The sequence below is a fragment of the Capra hircus genome, chromosome 12 (genome assembly GCF_001704415.2).
Source record: "Capra hircus breed San Clemente chromosome 12, ASM170441v1, whole genome shotgun sequence".
Classification (NCBI taxonomy): domain Eukaryota; kingdom Metazoa; phylum Chordata; class Mammalia; order Artiodactyla; family Bovidae; genus Capra; species Capra hircus.
The window spans coordinates 40,039,541-40,061,957 of record NC_030819.1 but is presented as its reverse complement, the minus strand read 5'-3'; the positions used below and the strand labels follow the sequence as shown (position 1 = coordinate 40,061,957).

At 35.6% G+C, this 22,417-nt stretch overlaps 1 protein-coding gene across 2 annotated transcripts in view; it reads right to left on the bottom strand.

Moving 5' to 3' along the window:
* Positions 1 to 22,417, bottom strand: part of DACH1 (dachshund family transcription factor 1) — a 465,438-nt gene that overhangs the window by 271,793 nt on the left and 171,228 nt on the right. The gene's annotated exons all lie outside the window — the stretch shown is intronic.

The following is a 22,417-nucleotide window of genomic DNA, read 5'->3' as shown; positions in this document are numbered from 1 at the left end:
AGTGGTAACATGGACTGTAAATAAATTTGTTTCAAGGACGGTTGCTTTTGCAGTTAGATGTAATAGACTTCCATCACTAATTAGATTACATGCTGAATTCATTTTCTTCATTGAAGATCAGCCACTCTTGATGCATAATTCATAGCCTGCACCTCGTTACCTGCTTCTTCATATTAATATCTATACACAGTTTGAATTGCCTCGTTTGCATATGCTAAAGTTCTGCATGCAGCCTTCAGCACGAAAATTATGCACTAACTTGTAATAATTATTACAGTCAGCCTGCTATTGATTTATGAGACTTTTAAAAACCAAATATGTGTAGTACTTGTAATGAATGATATTTTAAGGTTCTTCAGGAAATTAAAAGGCAATGGCTGCCTAAGGAAATGTTCTGCTTGTTTGATTTAATACTACAGTTAGCTGGGAGGTGGAATGAAAGAGTGATTCAGACCTATAGCACATTTTTCGATGATATGTTTTATTACTTTGCACTGCTAGCCTGATATCTAGATGATAAATGACAATACATATCTAATGTGTGAAAAGGTCTTGCAATTTCTTTATTTTTTGTCATTTAAAAGATAAGTCAAGTTATCATTTAACCCTTATTCTATTTAAATGAAGAGCCCCACTAGGTTGCCTTACTTTAAATATACTAAAAATTATATTGGAAATGCTTAGGATTATTTGGAGGACATCATTAAGAAATGGCCAGAGTAGCATCTTATATCTGACTTGAGAATAATTAAAAATCCTGTTTGTGTTCTAATAGTACTTCTCTTTCACCTGCCTGTTTTACAAGCATAATTTTTAAAATTATCAAAGCAGAAAGTGAAAAGGATACACATATTCACCATTCTTGTATAAGGAAACATGAAGAATATAATAGCAAGTTTTGAAGCAAACATAATTAGCATTATGTTTCCTCTGTCTGCCTCTGTATCATGAATGTACATTTATGAAAGGCTTTTCTGTCATTTATCTGGCCAATATATGCCAAGATATATCAAAACCTCCAGATGCATCCTTCATAAGTTAACATTTCCATGTAAGTCGCAACTGAGATCCTTTGCCTTGTCAGACGATTCAAAGATCCTATCTCTATTATTTAGTGTAAGTAATATATGTAGTCATTTAACAAAAATTGCATTTGCTCTTTTCAAAGCAGTGCACTGTGGGGGCTAATTTGGGAGAACGGGTTCTTAGTCTTCAAGAGCTTACACTCTTGTCAAGCGGGACAAATCTGGTACATAAAGAACTAGGATGCAAATTCAAATGTGCTGTGTCCTAAGCTAGTTGCAGTCTGAACACTAATGCGGAAAAGCTGGATAATGATAGATAACTCCCTGTTGGAGTTAAGATTTCATGGCCTTGGGAGATTAGAAGAGAATTCTGAATGATGAGTTGGACATGGAGAGAAAAAGAACAGAAGAAATCACACTTCAATGGGAATGTGAGAAAGGAATGGAAACCTGAAAATGTGTGAATGTACAAGATTTTTTTTTCCAATAAGTTGAAACAGGTCAAATAAAATAAGCGGCAGAAATCCATACTGTAGACTTATTGCCTAGGGCCAGATCCTGGAGGACTTTGAACCAAGAGCAAGTAGATCGTGCATCTGTTTAGGTAGCTAACCAATAAGGACACTGTCCTGTGAATACTGAAACATCTCTCTGGCTACTTATTCTTTGTAATTACTCTTCATCCTCAGTTGATTCTCTAACTTACATTGTTAGCCTAGAGCCCACCAACAGTGCTCTGCTAGCCTCCATTCTCCCTAAGTGATTTCTTCTATTAACACTACTGATATGATAAGGAATAACAGCTAAATCTTATCTACAGCCTGATCTTTCTCCTGGGATTCACAGGGATTAATGCCTGTCTACTGGAAATCCCTGCTTATGTTCTGTAATAATCTAAGATTCAGTTTGTCCAAATTTGAACTCAGCATCTTCTCCATTAAAACCTACTGTTCCTTGGTTAATCAAAATGGCACCTAATTGACTAAGCCAGAAATCCAGGACTCAGCTGTGTCTTTCCTTTCCTTTGTACACTCAAATATTATCCCAATGTAGATATCCCTCTGCCCACACCTGTATTCCAGATCAACCCCTCCTTTCTTATTTGATCTACACTCACAGCTCTTTCAAGACCTACCCTCAGCTTTGCCCCATGCTACAGCTGAAAGTGAAGTCTAGATAACTCTCCGTACTGATTTTGGAAGGATTTTTTTTTAATCATGTTTTTCAACTGTTTAAAGGCATCAGTGACTTCCCAGGTGACACAGTGGTAAAGAAACTGCATGCCAAAGCAGGAAGCACAAGAGATATGAGTTCAGTCCCTGGGTTAGGAAGACCCCCTGGAGTAGAAAGTGGCAACCCACTCCAGTATTCTTATCTGAAAAAATCTATGGAGAGAGGAGCCTGGCAGGTGACAGCCCACAGAGTCACAAAGAGTTGGGCATGACTGAGCAACTGAGCATACACACACACAAAGATACCAATAGTTCCCTATAGCATTGATACTCCTTAGCACTGTAAAAAGGCCTTTCAATACTTAGCCCTGGTCTACATTTCCAATCTCATCCCTTTTTTCCTACATTCACTGCTTATATTTGGCCTTAATGAATTTATTATCAGTGTCCTATATTACTTTGATCTCCTAATATACTACCTCTATACAAGTCACTGTCTTTGTCATCTAAGACTTTTATTACATCAACTCATCCTCAGCCCCATTTTACTGACTAAACATTCCTCATCCTTCCTACCAATGCCTTCTATAGAGTATTCCTTCTATGCACTATGCTGGTTCATGATGAATAATTCTATTTTAGCCTTTTCTGCACTGACTATAGTAATCTGCTTATTTATTTCACTCCCAAGACTATATGGTAGAAAGTGTACTTTTTTTTTTTTTTTGGTCGTTAAAATACCTCAGGGCCTGGCTCACTGTATGTATTTAAATAAATTTTAATTCAATTTATTAAAACTTTCACTGCAATTCCTCAAATTTCTCACCAATTCCAGGAGTCTCCAAGATTCCAGGAAATGAAAAGTGAGATGCAAAAGAAATTTGGGATTCTGAGTCTAAAGATGCTAAATATACATCTGAAGCTCAGAGAAAAATAAGTATCAAGAGAACTCAAACAAGATGAAAAAAAGTGTGAAAGGAAAACTAAGTTAAGATTTGAAAGTTTTAGTTCTTGAATTTGTTTTGCTTTTAAAGAAAATGAAACTGTTTAGCAGTACTTTATTATTCAGGCCACAGGAGCTGTCTTCACAGTCCTCACTCAGGAAGTAGAAGTCAGGCTTTAAGTAGGAACACTTTATTTCACACTGTGATTAGGAGAGACCCAGTGGGCTCTTTTCACCCTAGATACCTCCTGCCCAATCTATCAAGTTGCCTCCAACCTCACCAATAGAGATTTACTGCTTTTAGACTGGAAGATTTAAGATCTTTTAAAGCCTTCCATTAACATGCAAATATCCTTGGTGGTGGTGACACCCTAAAACAATCTACACACACACTCTACTAGGGATGACTTTGCAATTAGAGGAGAGCAATCTTGAGATACCTAGGTAAATAATAGGGGAAATGGGAAGAACTCCAATGAAAGATTTCCAAGGAAAGACAAGTCATTTATCCTTTTCCCTAAGAACAAGAGGAAGCTCTTCTTGGAATTATAGGAGACTTCTTGGTTGCTGGGGAAGTTAGGTTTGTTGATTAATAAGACTTTCCTCTATCCCTCATGACCTACAGTTAAGTCTCCTTATTGACAGGCTTGGTGTATTACCTTTACTGCACTCTTGATCACTAACTACTAGAGGGTTTAAGTCTAGAAAATCTAGGAAGATAACTTAATCATAAAATACTTAGATATTTAAATTACTTTCAAGAGAGATTTAGGGAACTTCCAGGAGAAACTGTGTAGTGCAGTGCTCAGAAACATGGGTTATACTGTCTGGATAGATCTCACTTTAAATAGTAGTTCCAGCCTATTTACCAGAAGGTGTGACCTAGATCAAGCCACTTAACTTCTCTAAATACCTGACTAAATCAGCATTTTTTTTTTAAATGGGCCTGTTTGTTTTGTTAGAAATAAGTTATTCTTGGCAAGAAAACCAACAACTTCACTGAAAAGAAGAATGAAACAATTAGCAAAGGCCCTTCTCAGGGAGTGATCAATTGCCTCAACAGCAGACACCTTCAAGCCTCCTTACTACACCAGTAACCCAGCTCTACCCCCAGAGTATCAGAGCAGCTGAACTCTCTTAGTTCTAATCAAAGCAGAAGACCTCACTTAAATAAATTATTACCCTTAATAGCTTGACGGAAATCAAAATTTATGACTTTGGTAATTGTTTTTGCCAGCTTCACACATGAGCCATGGTGCAAGCCTTTAGTATTTTCACCAACTTGCATTAAAATAGAGGAGTAATCACTTAGAGATGACTGCCCTTAGTATCTCACTTACCTAGGAATCCACTCAGGCTTATGGTTTCCTGCAGTTCCACAGAAATCAAGATTTCTTTTCCAGAGAGATCAGTGGGTGGGTGTCTCTACTTTGTCTACATCATTAAATCAGTGTCAGGCTAATCTCTGTCTCTCTCCCCTAACTGTACAATGGTTACCAACTCTTCCACTTACTGTGCTTATTCAGTATGAAGTAAAAATCTAACTTAACTCAAAGAGGCTAAGTCCATCAAAATACTGAGAGATATCTGAAATGTTGGAGGGTGCTTGACAGATTGTGCAACCCCTAACCTCCTCCACAAGCATCAGCTTCTGCTAACCTCTTCAGTAGTTCTTGGGAAATTAAGTTCAACTCTTCTCCTGAGACTGGAGCAGAGAAACCTGTGAAATCCAGAAACAGACTGTGATAGCTATAAATCAGAAAAGGCAAAAGTCACTGCTTAGCAGAAATTTAGGTTCCAAATCCTACCTATTTAGAGAAAGGCAAGAAGGGTGCTATTCAATCAGACAATTCCTTCCTCCATGTATCTAAAGGACAGGAGCTACTGTACAACAAGCAATTGGATATACATAAAAGTTATGAGAATAAAGACCCCCATTTCTTTGAGACAGAATATAAAATTAAATAACCTGTGGGATAACAATGAAGAAGAAAAATACACAGCAGCCAGTGAGCACTGATTTTAGTCTTGGGACACAACAAGCACTAGGGATAAAAGCAGCTCGCTCCATTCATCAAGAAGAGTTCATTTGCCCTCTTGAATCTATTATCCAAAAAGTGCTAGTTGTGTTTAGATTCTGCATAATTTACTTACTATTAAGTTTCCTCAAAACCAAGCCAAAAAAAAAATGAGAAATGTATTCATATATATGACCTGCATATATACTAGTATTTCTGATTGGAAAGATACAATTTGCCTAATGATTTTTACTACCATTTGAATATTATAGAGTCAGAAAGAGTGATGAGGAATGTATGATAATACAAAAAAATTCTTATGTTCTAAGTGAAAACTCAAGATACAGACTTCCATATATGACATACTGGAGCACAAAAGAGAAAAATTAAGTAAACAAATGCAATACATATGCATAGAAAAAAAAGACTAGAAAACATACTAGAATATTTTGTACATACATATATTTTGTAGAAAACATACATACTATTAAGTGGATTATCACTGAATAGAGAATTCAGTATTTTTTATATCTGAAGGTTTTCATTTCTCTGTCATATGCATCAAAGAATTTGTTGTGGACAAATCATGATCCTGGCTCAATTTGATCCTGAGGTTTACCTCTATCCACAGCAGAAACCAGGTATAATTTATCCCCTTAATCTTTCTTTTCCATCTCAATTTTAAAATATTTAATAAAAAATATGATTATATGTAAAAATACTGCCCTTGTGAGAACTTTTCTTTTTCCCATGGAAGAAAAGCTATGACCAACCTAGGCAGCATATTAAAAAGCAGACACATTACTCTGCCAACAAACGTCCATCTAGTCAAAGCTATGGTTTTTCCAGTAGTCATGTATGAATGTGAGAGTTGGATTATAAAGAAAGCTGGACACCAAAGAACTGATGCTTTTAAACTGTGGTGTTACAGAAGACTATTGAGAGTTCCTTGGACTGCAAGGAGATCCAACCAGTCCATCTTAAAGCAGATCAGTCCTGGGTGTTCATGAAGGACTGATGTTGAAGCTGAAACTCTAAAACTTTGGCCACCTGATGTGAAGAACTGACTCATTGGAAAAGACCCCGCTGCTGGGAAAGACTGAAGGCAGGAGAAGGGGACAACAGAGGATGAGATGGTTGGATGACATCACCCACTCAATGGACATGAGTTTGAGTAAGCTCTGGGAGTTGGTTGGACAGGGAAGCCTGGCATGCTGTAGCCCATGGGGTCGTAGAGAGTTGGACACGACTAAGTGACTGAACTGAACTGAACTGAATCTTTCTTTTCCATCTGTTTTAAAATATTTAATAAAATACATGATAATATGTAAAAATATTACCCTTGTGAGAACTATAAAAGTAATTTAAATATGAAAAGTACAGATAATCATTAATTTCTTGCAGATCAAGTCAACTTCATGGAACAAATCCATCAAAACAAATGAACAAAAAGAATTTCCTAAGACAAATATATGTATATATTTCACCAAAAGTTATAGCTGATTTATAATATGCGAGTTATAAATGGATAGTTTTCTTTTAGAAAGACCTTGTTAACCTGTTAGTTGAAATTTGTTCCTTCAGTTTTGGGAAAGGCTACAATATAAATAATACAGGAAGTACATGGTTAGCATCATTTTCCCATTCCATGAAGTTTTTTTTTCTACACCTGGCAAAATTTTGAAAGATACGTTACTTTTGTGCAATGATGACAAATTTGAGCACTTTCTCAATCTCATATTTGTTTAGACATCTTTTCGTATTTTCTATGTCCCAGCTATGGGTAATTTCTCAGTACAAATGGATTATGAACTAACACTATAAAGAGATGATTTTCCACCGTCACCAAAATACCTATTTCCATGGGGCAGACACTTAAAATATCACCAGCTGGACACCTGGAAAGCACCCTCAGATTAGTGACTCATACACCTAAAACATACAAGATTCCTTTAACTCTTTACATGGTACATGTTCTATATTGAATTTTATTCCTTCTAAATTCTTACACTGAAACCCTAACCCCAGTGTGACAGTACTTGGAGGTTGGGCCTTAGGTAGGTAATTAGGTTTAGATGAGGATATCAGGGATGCCTCATCATGGGATTAGTGCTCTTAAAAAAGAGACACCAAGAAGCTTGCTTGCTCTCTCTCTCAGCCACATGGGGAAATAGTGAGAAGGCAGTTGTCTACAACCCATGTCTACAGCCTCACTCAACATGACCAAGCAAGCACCCTCAACTCTGACTGTCAGCCTCCAGAACTTTGAGAAGATGAATTTCTGTTGTTTAAACCACCCAGTTTATGCTATTCTGTTTGGCAACCTGAGCAAGACTAAGACAGTAGACAATTCTACACATTAACTGAATAAATACACATGCAAATACACAAAATAAAATTTCCTGTGAAAAAGAACTAAAAACAAACCTTTAAAAAGGTTCTGTTGTTTTTTCAAGCTATTTTTAAGCATTTGTATATTGTGTTACCAATTAATTATAGCCCAAAAATCTAAAGAGAGGCCCTGTCTGACAGGTTACATACTTGGGAAAATCTAGCCCATTTTCTGCTCAAATAAACTTGGTAAACACCCAGTTAAACTTAGTAAACATACATATATTTTGTGGAAAAACTTCACAGATTCCCACAGCTTTTAATATTTTTGCTTTGTGGAACAATTTCTCAAAACTTTCACTATGCTAAAATATACTTTAAATCTCCAAAATGAGGTATTATAAAAGAGCCATTTACTAAATTTTACCATGAAACCTGCTATTTTCAAGGAGTCTGCTTCGAGACTTGTACTCTAAAGAAATATGTTCTTCCCAACAGTATGCTTATCTTCAAATTATAAAAATTTTTCATCACCCAACATTACCAAACTATTTTCTGCATCACAGGTCATATGACAATTGTCACAGGGGCAAGGAAAGCAGCAATTCACATATTCTATGAAGTTTATATGAGTTGATAATTACTCAAAACACAGGGTTAACATGAGTAAGTTGAAATCATTACAAACAGAAAGTGAATAATATTTGAAATTAGCTACTCTGATGAGGAAGAATAATTGTTGACTCTGACTTCAAACCTCACACTATCCAGACTTCAAGTACTACAGGAAATGTATTTAATACAAATCTTGTTTCAAAGGACATTGGCAAAATATCTGAAGTCTCCAGCTCAGTGCTTAGTCATGTCTGACCCTTTGAAATAACATGGAGTGCAATCTGCCAGGCTCTTCTGTCCATGGGATTCTCCAGGCCAGAATACTGAGGTGGGTTGCCACATCCTCCTCTAGGGGATCTCTCCAACCCAGGAATCAAACTCAAGTCTCCAGCATTTTGGGCAGATTCTCTACCATCTGAGCCACCAGGGAAGTATAAGAATGCTGGATTGGGTAGCCTATCCCTTCTCCAGGAGATCTTCCCATCCCAGGAATCAAACTGGAGTCTCCTACACTGCAGGCAGATTCTTTACCAGCTGAGCTACCATAGTGTATAGAAATTACCTCAAACTAAGGCTTAAAACATATTGGAATGTGACTAAGCTATGCTTAAGCATTTGTATATTGTGTTTACAATTAATTACAGTCCCGAATACTACAGAGAGTCCTTATTTGACAAATTATATGTTTGGGAAAATCTAGTCCCTGAAGTTTTTAAGTCCCCTCCATCCCTTTTACAGCATCTATATGTGAGAACCACATTAAGAAGTTTCTTCACAATCTACAAAATACACTAACTATATTAATATTAGAGTTAATATATTACTCAGGGATGTCTTACCTTAGTGAATATACTTTTTGATAAAGTTTTTATAAAATCAGAAGCCTAGTATTCTCTTCTCAATTTGAGTTCTTTATTGACATCAAAGGTACATGACAGTTTATGAAGTATATCTATTGATGAATCATAAAAGCATATTCATATACTTTAAATGTTTTATTCACTAAAGAGTAAATTAATATAACTAAGTTTTAATAAAGAATATAAAAATTTAATACTATTTATTTTTATCTTTCCATAGCATCCATTAAACACTGACATACATGATATTTCTTCCAAAGAGGAGACTGTGTGTAAATTGCATTTGATGACATGCTTTCTAGAGAGTTAAATATTTTCAACCTTTTAATCACCTTATAATTTTCTCTTCTTCCCACAAGCTTTCCAAGCCACAGATAAGTCTACCCACAGCACATCTGTTTCAAAATTGTCTGCAAAGAATGACTAAGACACAGATAAGTCTACCCACAACACATCTGTTTCAAAATTGTCTGCAAAGAATGACTAACATCCCATAAGGGACAAATCTCAAAATAATGAGAAACTATTGTAAATGGTCTTCTTAAAATCTGGGGACCAGTTATTACTTTATTGGCCTCTTTCTCACAGTATCTGTCATACTTCAAAACCATATTCTATAAAATTTAATATTAAAAATATTCCAACTAAGACATTCAATATGGAACACAATCTTTTATTCAATCTATGGATTCCATCATCACAAAGAAAAAACTTTCACTAGTATCATTTTTCAGTTTGAATTTCAAATGACTAGATCCTCTTTGCAATTGCTGTTGCTTTTATTTTCTATGAACCAAAAACAACATAATTAGTCTTTTATCTCACTGCCACATGCCATTATTGTACTTGCACATGTCACTGGCTCTGTTTTTCTAGATCACCTTGAATTTGGTCCCAAGATATGTCCACAGTTTAAATCTCAAAATAATATCCAACTTTCCTCTATAGGAGATCCCATTTTAAACACTCTGAATACCCCCTTCTCAAACGCTTTCATTTATATTGGAATCGTAAATTAAACAATGAGGTTTCCCAGCTGGTTCAGTGGTACAGAATGCACCTGCCAATGCAGAACTGATGTAGAAAGTGAAATATCAACACAAGAAAGTAAATGGTCTTACTCAATATGCCACACATAAAAGGTGGGGTTGTTGGGGGGAAGGAAGAATAGGCAAAGCACACAGGATATTTAGGGCAGTGAAAAAATACTCTGTGTGATGAAACAGTGGTAAATACATGTCATTATACATTTGTCCAAACCCATAGAGTATATACTAGTAAAGTAATGATATAAGGCTGTGTATTGTCACCGTGCTTATTTAACTAATATGCAGAGTACATCATGAGAAACACTGGGCTGGATGAAGCACAAGCTGGAATCAAGAAGGGCAGGAGAAATACCAATAATCTCAGATATGCAGATGACACCACCCTTATGGCCAAAAGTGAAGAGGAACTAAAGAGCCTCTTGGTGAAAGTGAAAGAGAGTGAAAAAGCCGGCTTAAAACTCAACTTTCAAAAAACTAAGATCATGCCATCCGGTCCCATCACTTCATAGCAAATAGGTGGGGAAACAATGGAAACTGACAGACTTTATTTTCTTGGGCTCCAAAATCCTTGCAGATGGTGACTGCAGCCACAAAATTAAGACACTTGCTCCCTGGAAGAAAAGCTATGACCTACCAGACAGCATTAAAAAGCAGAGACATTGCTTTGCTGACAAAGATCCTTCCAGTCAAAGCTGTGCTGTTTCCAGTAGTTATGTATGGATGTGAGACTAGGAATACAAAGAAAACTGAGGATGAAAGAACTGAAGCTTTTGAAGTGTGGTGTTGGAGAAGACTCTTCAGAATCCCTTGGACTGCAAGGACATCAAACCACTCATTTATAAAGGAAATTAGTACTGAATATTCATTGGAAGAACTGATGCTGACTGAAGCTCCAATACTTTGGCCATCTAATGCAAAGAAATGACTTACTCTACCCTGATGCTTGGAATTTCCACAATAAACTCCAGAAAATTCTGAAGGAGATGGGAATACTAGACCACCTGACCTGTCTCTTGAGAAACCTGTATGCAGGTCAGGAAGCAACAGTTAGAACTGGGCATGGAACAACAGGCTGGTTCCAAATAGGAAAAGGAGTATGTCAAGGCTGTACCTTATCATCCTGCTTATTTAACTTATATGCAGAGTACATCATGAGAAATGTTGGGCTGGAAGAAGCACAAGGTGGAATCAAGATTGCCGGGAGAAATATCAATAACCTCAGATAGGCAGATGACAACCACCCTTTTGTCAGAAAGCAAAAAAGAACTAAAGAGCCTCTTGATGAAAGTGAAAGTGGAGAGTGAAAAAGTTGGCTTAAAGCTCAACATTCAGAAAATGAAGATCATGGCATCTGGTCCCATAACTTCATGGCAAATAGATGGAGAAACAGTGGAAACAGTGGCTGACTTTATTTTTCTGGCCTCCAAAATCACTGCAGATGATGACTGCAGCCATGAAATTAAAAGACGCTTACTCCTTGGAAGGAATTTTATGACCAACCTAGACAGCATATTAAAAAGCAGAGACATTACTTTGCCAACAAAGGTCCGACTAGTCAAGGCTATGGTTTTTCCAGTAGTCATGTATGGATGTGAGGAACTGTGGTGTTGGAGAAGAAAAGACTCTTGAGAGTCCCTTGGACTGCAAGGAGATCCAACCAGTCCATCCTAAAGCAGATCAGTCCTGGGTGTCCATTGGAAGGACTGATGTTGAAGCCGAAGTTCCAATATTTTGGCCATCTGATGCAAAGAGCTGACTCATTTGAAAAGACCCTGATGCTGGGAAAGATTGAGGGCAGGAGAAGAGGATGACAGAGGATGACATGGTTGGATGGCATCACTGACTCAATGGACATGGGTTTGGGTAGACTCCAGTGTTGGTGATAGACAGGGAGGCCTGTCGTGCTGCGGTTCATAGGGTCACAAAGAGTCGAACATGACTGAGTGACTGAACTGAACTGAACTGATGCTAGGAAAGACTGAAGGCAGGAGAAAAAGGGGATGACAGAGGATGAGGTGGTTCGATGGCATCACTGACTCGATGGAAATGAGTTTGTGCAATCTCTGGGAGTTGGTGATGGACAGGGAAGCATGGCATGCTACAATCCATGGGGTCACAAAGAGTCAGACACAACTGAGCGACTGAACTGGCAGATTGAAGGAGTATACAACACCAAGAATGAACAGTAATGCAAATGTTGGACTTTGAGTGATTATGACTTGTCAGTGTAAGTTCATCAGTTGTAACAAATGTACCACTCTGGTGGAGTATGTTGATAAAGTGGGAGGCTATGCACGTGTATTAGCAGGGACTCTATGGAAATTCTCTGTATCTTTTCTTCAATTTTGCTGTGAACCAAAACTGATCTAAAAAAAGAAGTCTTTAAAAAAAACTAAGACCTGTAAACTAAGGCAACCTAGTCCAGAAGCCATGACCTGAGCATCATGCAATCTGTCTCTCTGTTCCATATGTGTTGTTTAATTTAGTCAACAAAAAAATGTTAATGTGCCTGGCCTTTCAATGTGTGCAGGAAATACTAGTATGATATTGCCCCTGACTTCAAGTAGATTGTGATTTATTGGTGTAAATAGATACATATATAGCATTGCAGCAAATTTTAGTAAACACTAAGTAAATGTTCGAAAGGACTGTTCTGGGAATACATGGTGGGGACTTCTCAGGAAATATGAAGTGTAACAGAAATTAATCATCTGAAGAAGGGGAGGGCTTGCTAGTAAGGAAAGAACATAGAGACACAACCTCACCTTACTTATACATGCACTTCTGTAATGAAATGCTGAATTACTCAAACTCATGCTCATCTTTCCTTACTTAAAATGGTTAGTATCACACAGCCTAGTACATGATCATTTTCAAATAATTTCATAAGTCATGGCTAATCTCTCCATATTGCCTCCATTCTTCTGACTTTGAGAAAAATGTTAGATGTGATAGGTTCTGATTTTTGGTTAAATGCCTTTGGGACATTATGATTCATTTAATTACTTTATTTTTTAAGTTAAAATTCTTCCAGATTCAGTATTTTTCTGTTTTACAGTATTTTTTATAGTCTTTTCCATTATGATTTATCCCGGGAGACGGGATATAGTTCTCTGTGCTATATAGCAAGACTTTGTTGCTTATCCTGTCTTAAATGTAACTGTTTGCATCTATTAACTCCAAACTCCCAGCCAATCCTTTTCCCTCCCTCCTCCTCCTTGGCAACCGCAATTCTGTTCTTTATGTTTTTTGTGACATTTTATTTTAGAGGAATTAAATAGGAGCCCAATTTGGCATTATATAATTAACTCTGTAGATACAACCTTTCTCCAACCAGTAACTAATCTATGCCCTTTCAAAATTTTACTTTAAAAGCGGTTTCTATCCATAACAGTGAAATTCATTACTGACTCAACTGAGTATTATTTCATTTTCTATATTTATAATTTTAACCAAAGTTACTACTATATCTTTCTAATATAGAAGATGAAAATATTTTGTAAACAAATTATTGTTAGCCAACAATAAGGAAGGAAAAATCTATAGTAAGTGCCACATCAATCTTCATGTTCTAAAGTAATAACAACTATAAATTTCTAGCAAAGTATATGTACACACACAAACACACAACATTTGGTGTAAGCATTTTAACACATAAGTCACAAAAGTAGAAACAACAGTTTTACTCATGTTAAACTCTTGATCTTTTGAGGTACAACTTCAAATGAGAGTTAAAAGCAGAACTGATTAATTCAGAACTCAGAAAACTTTGTCTTCCTCCTTGTGAATGCAGAGGTAAGATGCCTAACTTAACCTAAAATGTGTGTTTTCACCTCTCACTGACAAGTTATTTGTTTGCTACCTCTAGAGAAAATGTTCATAACTAATTTATTTGAGAGATCTGTTAGAAAAAATAATACATCCTCCATTCCCCTCTGCTGTGTAATGCATGCGGAGCTGTCAAGATACATAGTCGTAAAGTACAGAGATTCAGATAACAACCCAGAATTCAGAGACCTCTGACAAATTTTGATACTCCCAGCAGGGTTTTAGGTCTATGAACTGATGAAAGGATTATATTAAGATAGACAAAGTATGCTGTTTCCATCCTGCAGAGATGTAATAACATGCTTAATTTGTTACCTGACATAGGTATTACATAGGCACCAAACATTGCTATTAGTATGATTTACTTCAATTGAATTCTATTTAATACTTTATGAAAGTATTTTCTTCAATGAAGGGCCCTTTAATATGAATGTTCAATATTATAGAAAATTATGATGTAAGCTGCCTGCACTTCAGAGTTGAAGAAGAAGTTGGCAAATGTCCTTTTAAGCTTGAATAGACATTGTTTTATCTTGGGATTCTTTCCCATGGAATACTGTGCAGAGGCAGCTCTTAAAATCCCAATCATTATGCTAATTTCTATGTTCTCTTACTTATTTATTCAATCTCAAATCATAATCTAAAATACTTAAAATTTCTGTTTAATAGTGTCTTTTACATATGGATGGAATGTTACAGGATGGAGACTAAGTAACTTAAAGGGTCACAGACTGCGGTGAATAGAACCACATCTGACTGAGCCAAAGTCCACTCTGAATTGTCATGCTAATTATAAAAATGTTTACACATTGAAGAAATTTACATTAGAAGTAAATATCCAGTTTTGGATGATTTTTGAAATTTACTTTCATGCTATATTTCTAGCCTACAATCATTATTTTGAAATAGATTTTCTATTTTGAAAGGCTGCCTCCACACTTTTGCACTTGCTGTTGTTACTTCCTAGAATACTCCTCAATAAGATGTGTTTATGCCTCACCTTCTTCCCTGGCCCGCATACAACATGGCACCAGGCTCATTCAATTGTTCACCTCCAGTCCTCTGTGTTTTTAACCTGAGTATTATTTAGAAATACTAGATACTTACTTATTTATTGGTAATTATCTATCCAGATACCCTGTATATGGACAAGGATATTTGAATGACTTCTGTTTACTGGTGTGCGCTTCCCTGGTGGCTCAGGGATTAAAGCGTCTGCCTCCAATGCGGGAGACCTGGGTTCGATCCCTGGGTCGGGAAGATCCCCTGGAGAAGGAAATGGCAACCCACTCCAGTATTCTTGCCTGGAGAATCCCATGGACAGAGGAGCCTGGTAGGCTACAGTCCACGGCGTCGCAGTCGGACACGACTGAGCGACTTCACCTTCACCTTCACCTTACTGGTGTATTTCCAGAATATAGAAACCAGGTCTGGCATAAAGTCAGGACTCAATAAATATCTATTAAATGAAAATAAAAGAATGAATGAATGCATGGAGGAAAAAAAACAGATGCTTATTGCTGATCTATGGCCACTGAAATCTACACTATCTTCAGTTCAGTTCAGGCTGAGGCTACTGCATGTCAGATTGTTTTCTATGGTGTCAATTTGATAATGATGATAAAGTTGAAGGCTGCTGAGTTATTGACCTCTTAGCATTATCCAACCTCCAACTGAATATGCTGAATCAGACTTAACTCTTCAAAATGATGTGGCTGGAATGATAATACACCATATATTTTTAAGTGGATGGCAATCTGTGAATCTTGAAATCATCAGCCAAATATTTCACTTTCAAATATGTTTATATTTGAATTTGGCTTTAAAAAGCTAGATTTATATACTTGAACATTTATTTCACACTCTCATAATGAGGTGTATATTTCCAATCATTTAGTTTAATCGATCCTTCTAAGTCATCAAAAATAAACCATCTTTGGATTATACTTTATTTTCACAAATTCTGCCTTACATATACATGGTTATGTATGGAAGTCCCAAATTATTTCATTTCAATAAATTAAAAGGCTAAATTACATAAAGCGTGGTGTCAAAGCAATTCACTAGTTATTTGAAAAGTTCAGATAGATCTTCTTTTATGCAATGAAAGAAGAAGATTAAGTAATTAAATGCTTAAAAATGGCGAAAAACTAAAGAAAAAAACCCTATCCTTGGGATAAGATAGGAGCATGGCATTACAAACATGGCATTAGTGCTTGAAACTATTTTCTAAAAAGACTGATATAATTATCTTTGCAGAAATTAAAAATGTATTTAGAAAAATTAAAGTTGAAAGTTAAGTAACAAAAAGGAAAATATATAAATCAAAGGTTAAGTGTTATTGCTCTTAGTTTACAGACAACGAAGAATCTGATATTAAATGGCAAAAAAAAAATGAACAGAAAAAAAGATTTTAAATAATAATAAATTAGTTAAGTTATAAAAATAAGCAATCAAATATAGACTGTTACATACAATACATGTGCAGACCTAAAAAAATACTGGTACAGGCAGATTCTTTACCAGCTGAGCCACAAGGGAAGCCCAAGAATATTGGAGTGGGTAGCCTATCCCTTCTCCAAGTGATCTTCTGGACCCTGGAATTGAACCAGGGTCCCCTGAATTGCAGGTGGATTCTTTACCAACTGAGCTATCAGGGAAGACCATACTTCTATACTGGTAGAAGAATGTATTCTGCATAATATTTCTCAGAGTCCATTTTGTGTAATGCATCAAAGTTCAAAATATGAAACATTTTATACCAATACTTTCAACGTCACAAATCTAAGAATTCATCCTGAGACAGACTATGAAAATATAAAACTGTAGATTCATACAAATGTGTTGAGTTGAACAAATTACAATGCATCCTAGACTGAAATTCTAATAGGGTCATTAAAATTATATATATTAGAAAGCTAGATAAAAGGATCCAGAAACATGTCTACCACAGAGTTCATGTTTTAAAACATATTACACTACATTAAGATATATTTTATATATGCTTTCAGTGATTTTTTTTCATATGTGATCACATATTATCTTTAATTACTTATTTTTTTGAAATTTTCTAAACATTTGGTAATGAGCATTTTTGTTTTAAATCAGAGAAGCAATGAAATGGAGCATCTAGAGATGAATTCAGTGGTACTAAAAAACAGATTATTTTTCAAACACCAGGAAAAACAAACATGCCACTCTCTGAATATGTTAGAATAAAAATCATATACTTACAGAAGAGTAATTTATTTTAGAAGCATTAACATGAAGAAAAAATAAATTATTAAAACTAGGTCCTTAAACTGTGTGCATATTAAGAGCATAATATCTAGACTTTATTGCCAAGAACTTATAACTTGGCTAATTCCTTTCCACAAGTTGGAAAGCTTAGGACAAGTTCAGCCTCCAAAAGTCTTATATATTAAGTGGAGCTGCAAATACAAAGAAATATTTTTGCCAGAAAATTTTATATCAAATATTTAAAGAAAATTACAACAAAAAGTGAATGTTATGGCGATTGTTAACTACATAAAAACTCTCACCTTTATATCTCAAAGTGATTAATTTTGAACTGCATTTTAGTGTTTAATAACATTTAATAACTGTATAAATAACATTTAGCATGATATTTCTGAAAACTAGCTTTCCATCTTTTTGAAACCCAGGTTTTTTTGAGACTTCAATAATGAATTTTATTAAATCTCAAAGCGTCCTTGTTTGAATGAGAAAAAATAGTACCTCTTCCTAAAACATATGGTTCTTTTATCTATATGCTCTCTACATTTGTTGGGTTCAATGACAGGGTTTACTATACCTGAATGGGTATTGTCTGGTGAGTAGTTTATGAGCAGAGAATCTTTTGGTGCCTAAGCTATCAATCTGAACAGGATGATAATAGACAACAGTAGAATTTTGTTATAGAAGCTATTTTGAATCAACACAGGAATTTATCTCGTTTTCAACCTTCACACAAAACTCTTCTTCATGAAGTTTCAAGAAATATTTAAACAGAATGCCAAAAGTTTCTACCAGTTCTTCAATTAAATTTTAGTCAAATATATAAAACTGCTACGACTTCACTTTATGTCAAAATGTTTATTGATTAGCATCAAAGTTTTTTAAAGTAATGCTTCTTATTTGGCTACATTTCTGAATTTGTACTCCTAAAAAACGGTTGATTGCATGATGTTAGCTTTAATTGTGTATTTTCAGTTATGTTTTCTGGTCCCTATTTGCTTTACCTTCTAGACTAATGGTGGAGAAGGCAATGGCACCCCACTTTAGTACTCTTGCCTGGAAAATCCCATGGACTGAGGAGCCTGGTAGGCTGCAATCCAAGGGGTTGCTGAATCCGACATGACTGAACAACTTCACTTTCACTATTCACTTTCATGCCTTGGAAAAGGAAATGGCAACCCACTCCAGTGTTCTTGCCTGGAGAATCCCAGGGATGGGGTAGCCTGGCAGGCTGCCGTCTATGGTGTCGCCCAGAGTCGGACACGACTGAAGCGCTTAGCAGCAGCAGCTAGACTAATGGACTGCGACATTCTATGTAAAGCACACGTGTGCATGTTTACATACACACACACACACACACACACACACACAGCTTGGATACATGCTGGCAGTCTCCTCACATGCTGAAGCCAATGGATATGGCAAACGAATCAAGAAAAGGAAAACAGAAAAGACAAAGACCAAAAAAAAAAAAAAGGATCTTAGTAAACTAGGAGACATTCCTGCTATTCAGGAGCAACTTCAGGAATATATAGAGAGAAATGAACAGTCTTAATTTGCATGATTAAATTTAAGGAAATGCCACAGAGTAAGTTAGAACCCTGGGACTAGCTAGACTAACCTTGTATGCATGAATATACTAATATTCTAATACTGTGGAAAGGAAGACGTCTTTCCTTTCCTCTGTTTGGAACTAGAGTAAAGAATACAAACTTTATATTTGAAAATGACAATTAAGTTGTTTGGTGTTTCCAAACTTTTCACATCTCTCACCCCATCTTAGCTTTTAATTGGTTAAAAGATAATTTCAAAATAAATTAATTTTTTAATAAGTGAAAAGTAAAATCCATTGAATTTAAATTAACTGGAGTTAATTTAAAGGCCCCTAAATTTTAACTTTAACTAGTAAATTATTTACTAGTAACTTTTTCCTGAATTATAGATTAAAAACACAAAACTAGGCCTTGACCTAAAATCTAAAATCAAACTTGCTAATAAGCGTTTACCAGCTCTCTTCTTGATCTTAAAGCATGTAGTAGATGTTAATAATTTGAAGAAGGACTGATACATATGTACATGCAAAAATGAGATGCAACCAAAAGGCTATTAACTGGCATGAAAGACAGCAGTGTTTTTTCACAGAAACACAGATTCATTTAAGTATTTTTTTCCCATGAATGATTATATATATATATATATATATAGGAATGTATACGAAATCAATAAATATGATGCTTTTTAAATTACTACATAATGAAGATATTTTCATAGGTAAGCATATATTTAAACATAAGATTTAATATTTCAATATAATTATTACATTTATAATTATGACATGTAACTTTAGACACAGATGCTTTCCCCAAATGATCCCACTTACTTTATTTATCACATGGTCTTCCCAGGATATAATGATGTATATCACTCTGTATCCTATAGCAAAAGCTTACCTATTTGATAACTGTTGGTTTAGATATATGTGAAATCACTTATACATCAAAGCACAGAATCCAGAAAGATCAAATATAAAAGAAAATGAGAAATAGTGATAGAATGAAAGGGGTATTGATGTGTGGTAGTTAAGGGAGTAACTAGGGTTTGGAGACAAAATTGAAGATACATAGCATAAGAATGAAATAGAAATAAAAAGAAATAAAATTTTAGTGAGGTAGAAAGATAAAAGTAAAAATCAGAAGTACTCCTATGTGAGATGATGAAGTGTAGATAGGGAAAGAGGATGTTATAGTAATCCAAAGAGGGGAATATAAGGAAAAATTCATATTTCGTAATAAGCTGTGAATCTTTGTTCAGTTTCTTGCTGTTTTATAGTGTTTGAAGAACGGGAGCCTAAGTCCCCAGTTTACTGCTCTCCACAACTTTACAGAAATATTTAATCTTCTATGTGATGACCAAGAGCCACAATGTGCTGTGTTGTGCAGTGCTCAGCCGCATCAGTTGTGTTCAATTCTTGGCGATGCCATGAACTCTGTCCAGGGGATTTTTCAGGCAAGAATACTGGAGTGGGTTGCCATGTCCTCCTCCAGGAAATCTTCCCAACCCAGGAACTGATCCCGTGTCTCCTGCATCACCTGCACTGCAGGTTGATTCTTTGCCACTGAGCCACCAGGGAAGCCCTGTAAGCCCCATAATGCCATGATATTGCCCCACAAACTAACCCCTCTGGCTTCAGAGCTGCCACTGACAACACAGTCAACTCTAAATTATATAAGCATATATGTTTACCCACACACATGTATGTATCTGTGCACACAGTAGGCAAGGTTTGGTTTCTGCCTTAACCTTTTCTTTCTCTTCCTTGTTATCAAAAGAATATTTTTAACTGTAAGTGAGTGAAGCAACACAAAATTCATGTTTTCCCACTCAATCCCATTTTATAATGTTTTAAAAATCAAGCAAGGTACAAGGAATGCATGTACAATACTCAAATTATTCATATTTAAAGAACTTTGGAAAATATGAAATATGTTCTCAACTTAAAAGAACTCTAAATTGCACATCATTTTCATATAGAGTTCACCTTTATGGTAGCAAATTGAAGTGAAAATCATAGTGCATTTAAACCTATATTTCTTGCAAAATCATGTCCAAAAGTTTGCCACCAATGAATTATATTCTTGATTAACTTAGAGTACTCTGAAACAGGAAGCAAAAAAATAATTCTGGGCTTAAATAAACGTCTACCTTCAATAGCTTAGCAAGCAAACATTAGCAAATGCTTTGCATCCTATTTTCTTACAGCAGTCCTATAAAACAATAAACCTCTGAAAGCAATTACTTTAAATTTATTTTTACTCTACATTCAAGCAGAAAATATTGTCATGCAAAAGTTAGCATTGAACTTGTATAATAACAGAGATTTATTGAGACAAGGAACAATGCTGATTAAAAAATAAAAGCATTGAAATATACCCTAACATCTTTCCTGAAACACCTGATAATAATTACCTGAGGAAAAGGTGGTGCTGACAACAGCATACATGATGCTGCCAAAAGGAGAGTTAATTTTATTTTAAAGGATTAAACCATAAATTACTTTAAAATTTGTGAGAAAAAAAAATAGATCCTTTCTAAAGTTAATTTAATCAATTCACAAGAATTTTTCACGAGAAAATTATTAGACTATAACATTCAAAGAGGTTATATGAAAATCATATTAAAGAGCCTTGCCACTCTTACTCAGGAACTAATTAAGAATATATATGACTGGATTTTTAAATATCTGTTTAACAATGTATATTTCAACATATTTATTGCCATCTCAATCTAGATTTTAAAATAATAATTGGTTAGGTTTTCCTCATATTTTAAAACGTTCTCTTTTCAAAACTTTAATTCTAAGTTCAGTTCAGTTCAGTCACTCAGTCGTATCCGACTCAGCGAGCAGAACTGTAAGTGGTTTTCTTACTTGTGCAGCATCTGTGTATTAGCAGAGTCAAAGGATAGTAGGCATTTAATAAATTCACGTTGACTAATGTATGCTATTATTGGTTCACAATTAGCTATTCCCTTGCTGCCTTTGCTATGCCTTCCTGAGGATAGTCTGAGAAAAACATACTTCTTCAACGTAGAAGGTTTTCTTTTCCTTTTACTTTGATCTTGGCTCTAGGACTTTGACTCAGTCAGATATGGTTCTGTTCATCTCACTCTGTGATCCATTAACTTACTTAGTCTCCATCCAGTAATCATTCCATCCATATGTAAAAGGGTCATGATAATAATATTTATCTGATAGAGTTATTGTGGTACATGGAATGTAAGCAGATGTGACATAAGCTATAACTGGGCAGAAGCCGGAAATGCACTGACATGGCTCTGTCTCTTTCTGAACTTCTACTGTTTTTCCATGAGAACATACAGGTCAGCAAACCCCAGTGGAACCCAGTAGACTTGCCCATGACCAGCAGTCTTCAAGTAAAGTGAATTAGAAATAAATGTCTGCTGTCATAAGTCTCTGAGATTTTGGTGTTGCATGTAGCAGCAGATAAGACTGACTATGCCAGATGCATCATAAATACCATAATTATTTATTGTAACTACTTAAAATGTACAAGCATACACAGGACACAGTTCAACTGCTGAAAAGATGCATCAGAAGAAGCTCACTGAAACCCTAAGCCTTCCACTCCTGTGGGTAGAGTCAAGAATTTGCATAAGATTAACAGTAGACACCTAATCAGAGCAGATCTGTTCCTCAGAGCTAATTGTAGGTTCACTCTTAAGGGAAGCAAAGAGGAGAGAAAGTTGTAGTTTGAATGATGGTACTAATTATGTGGAGCCTACATGTTAAGATCTGGATGTACTGAAAAACCGACTGACTA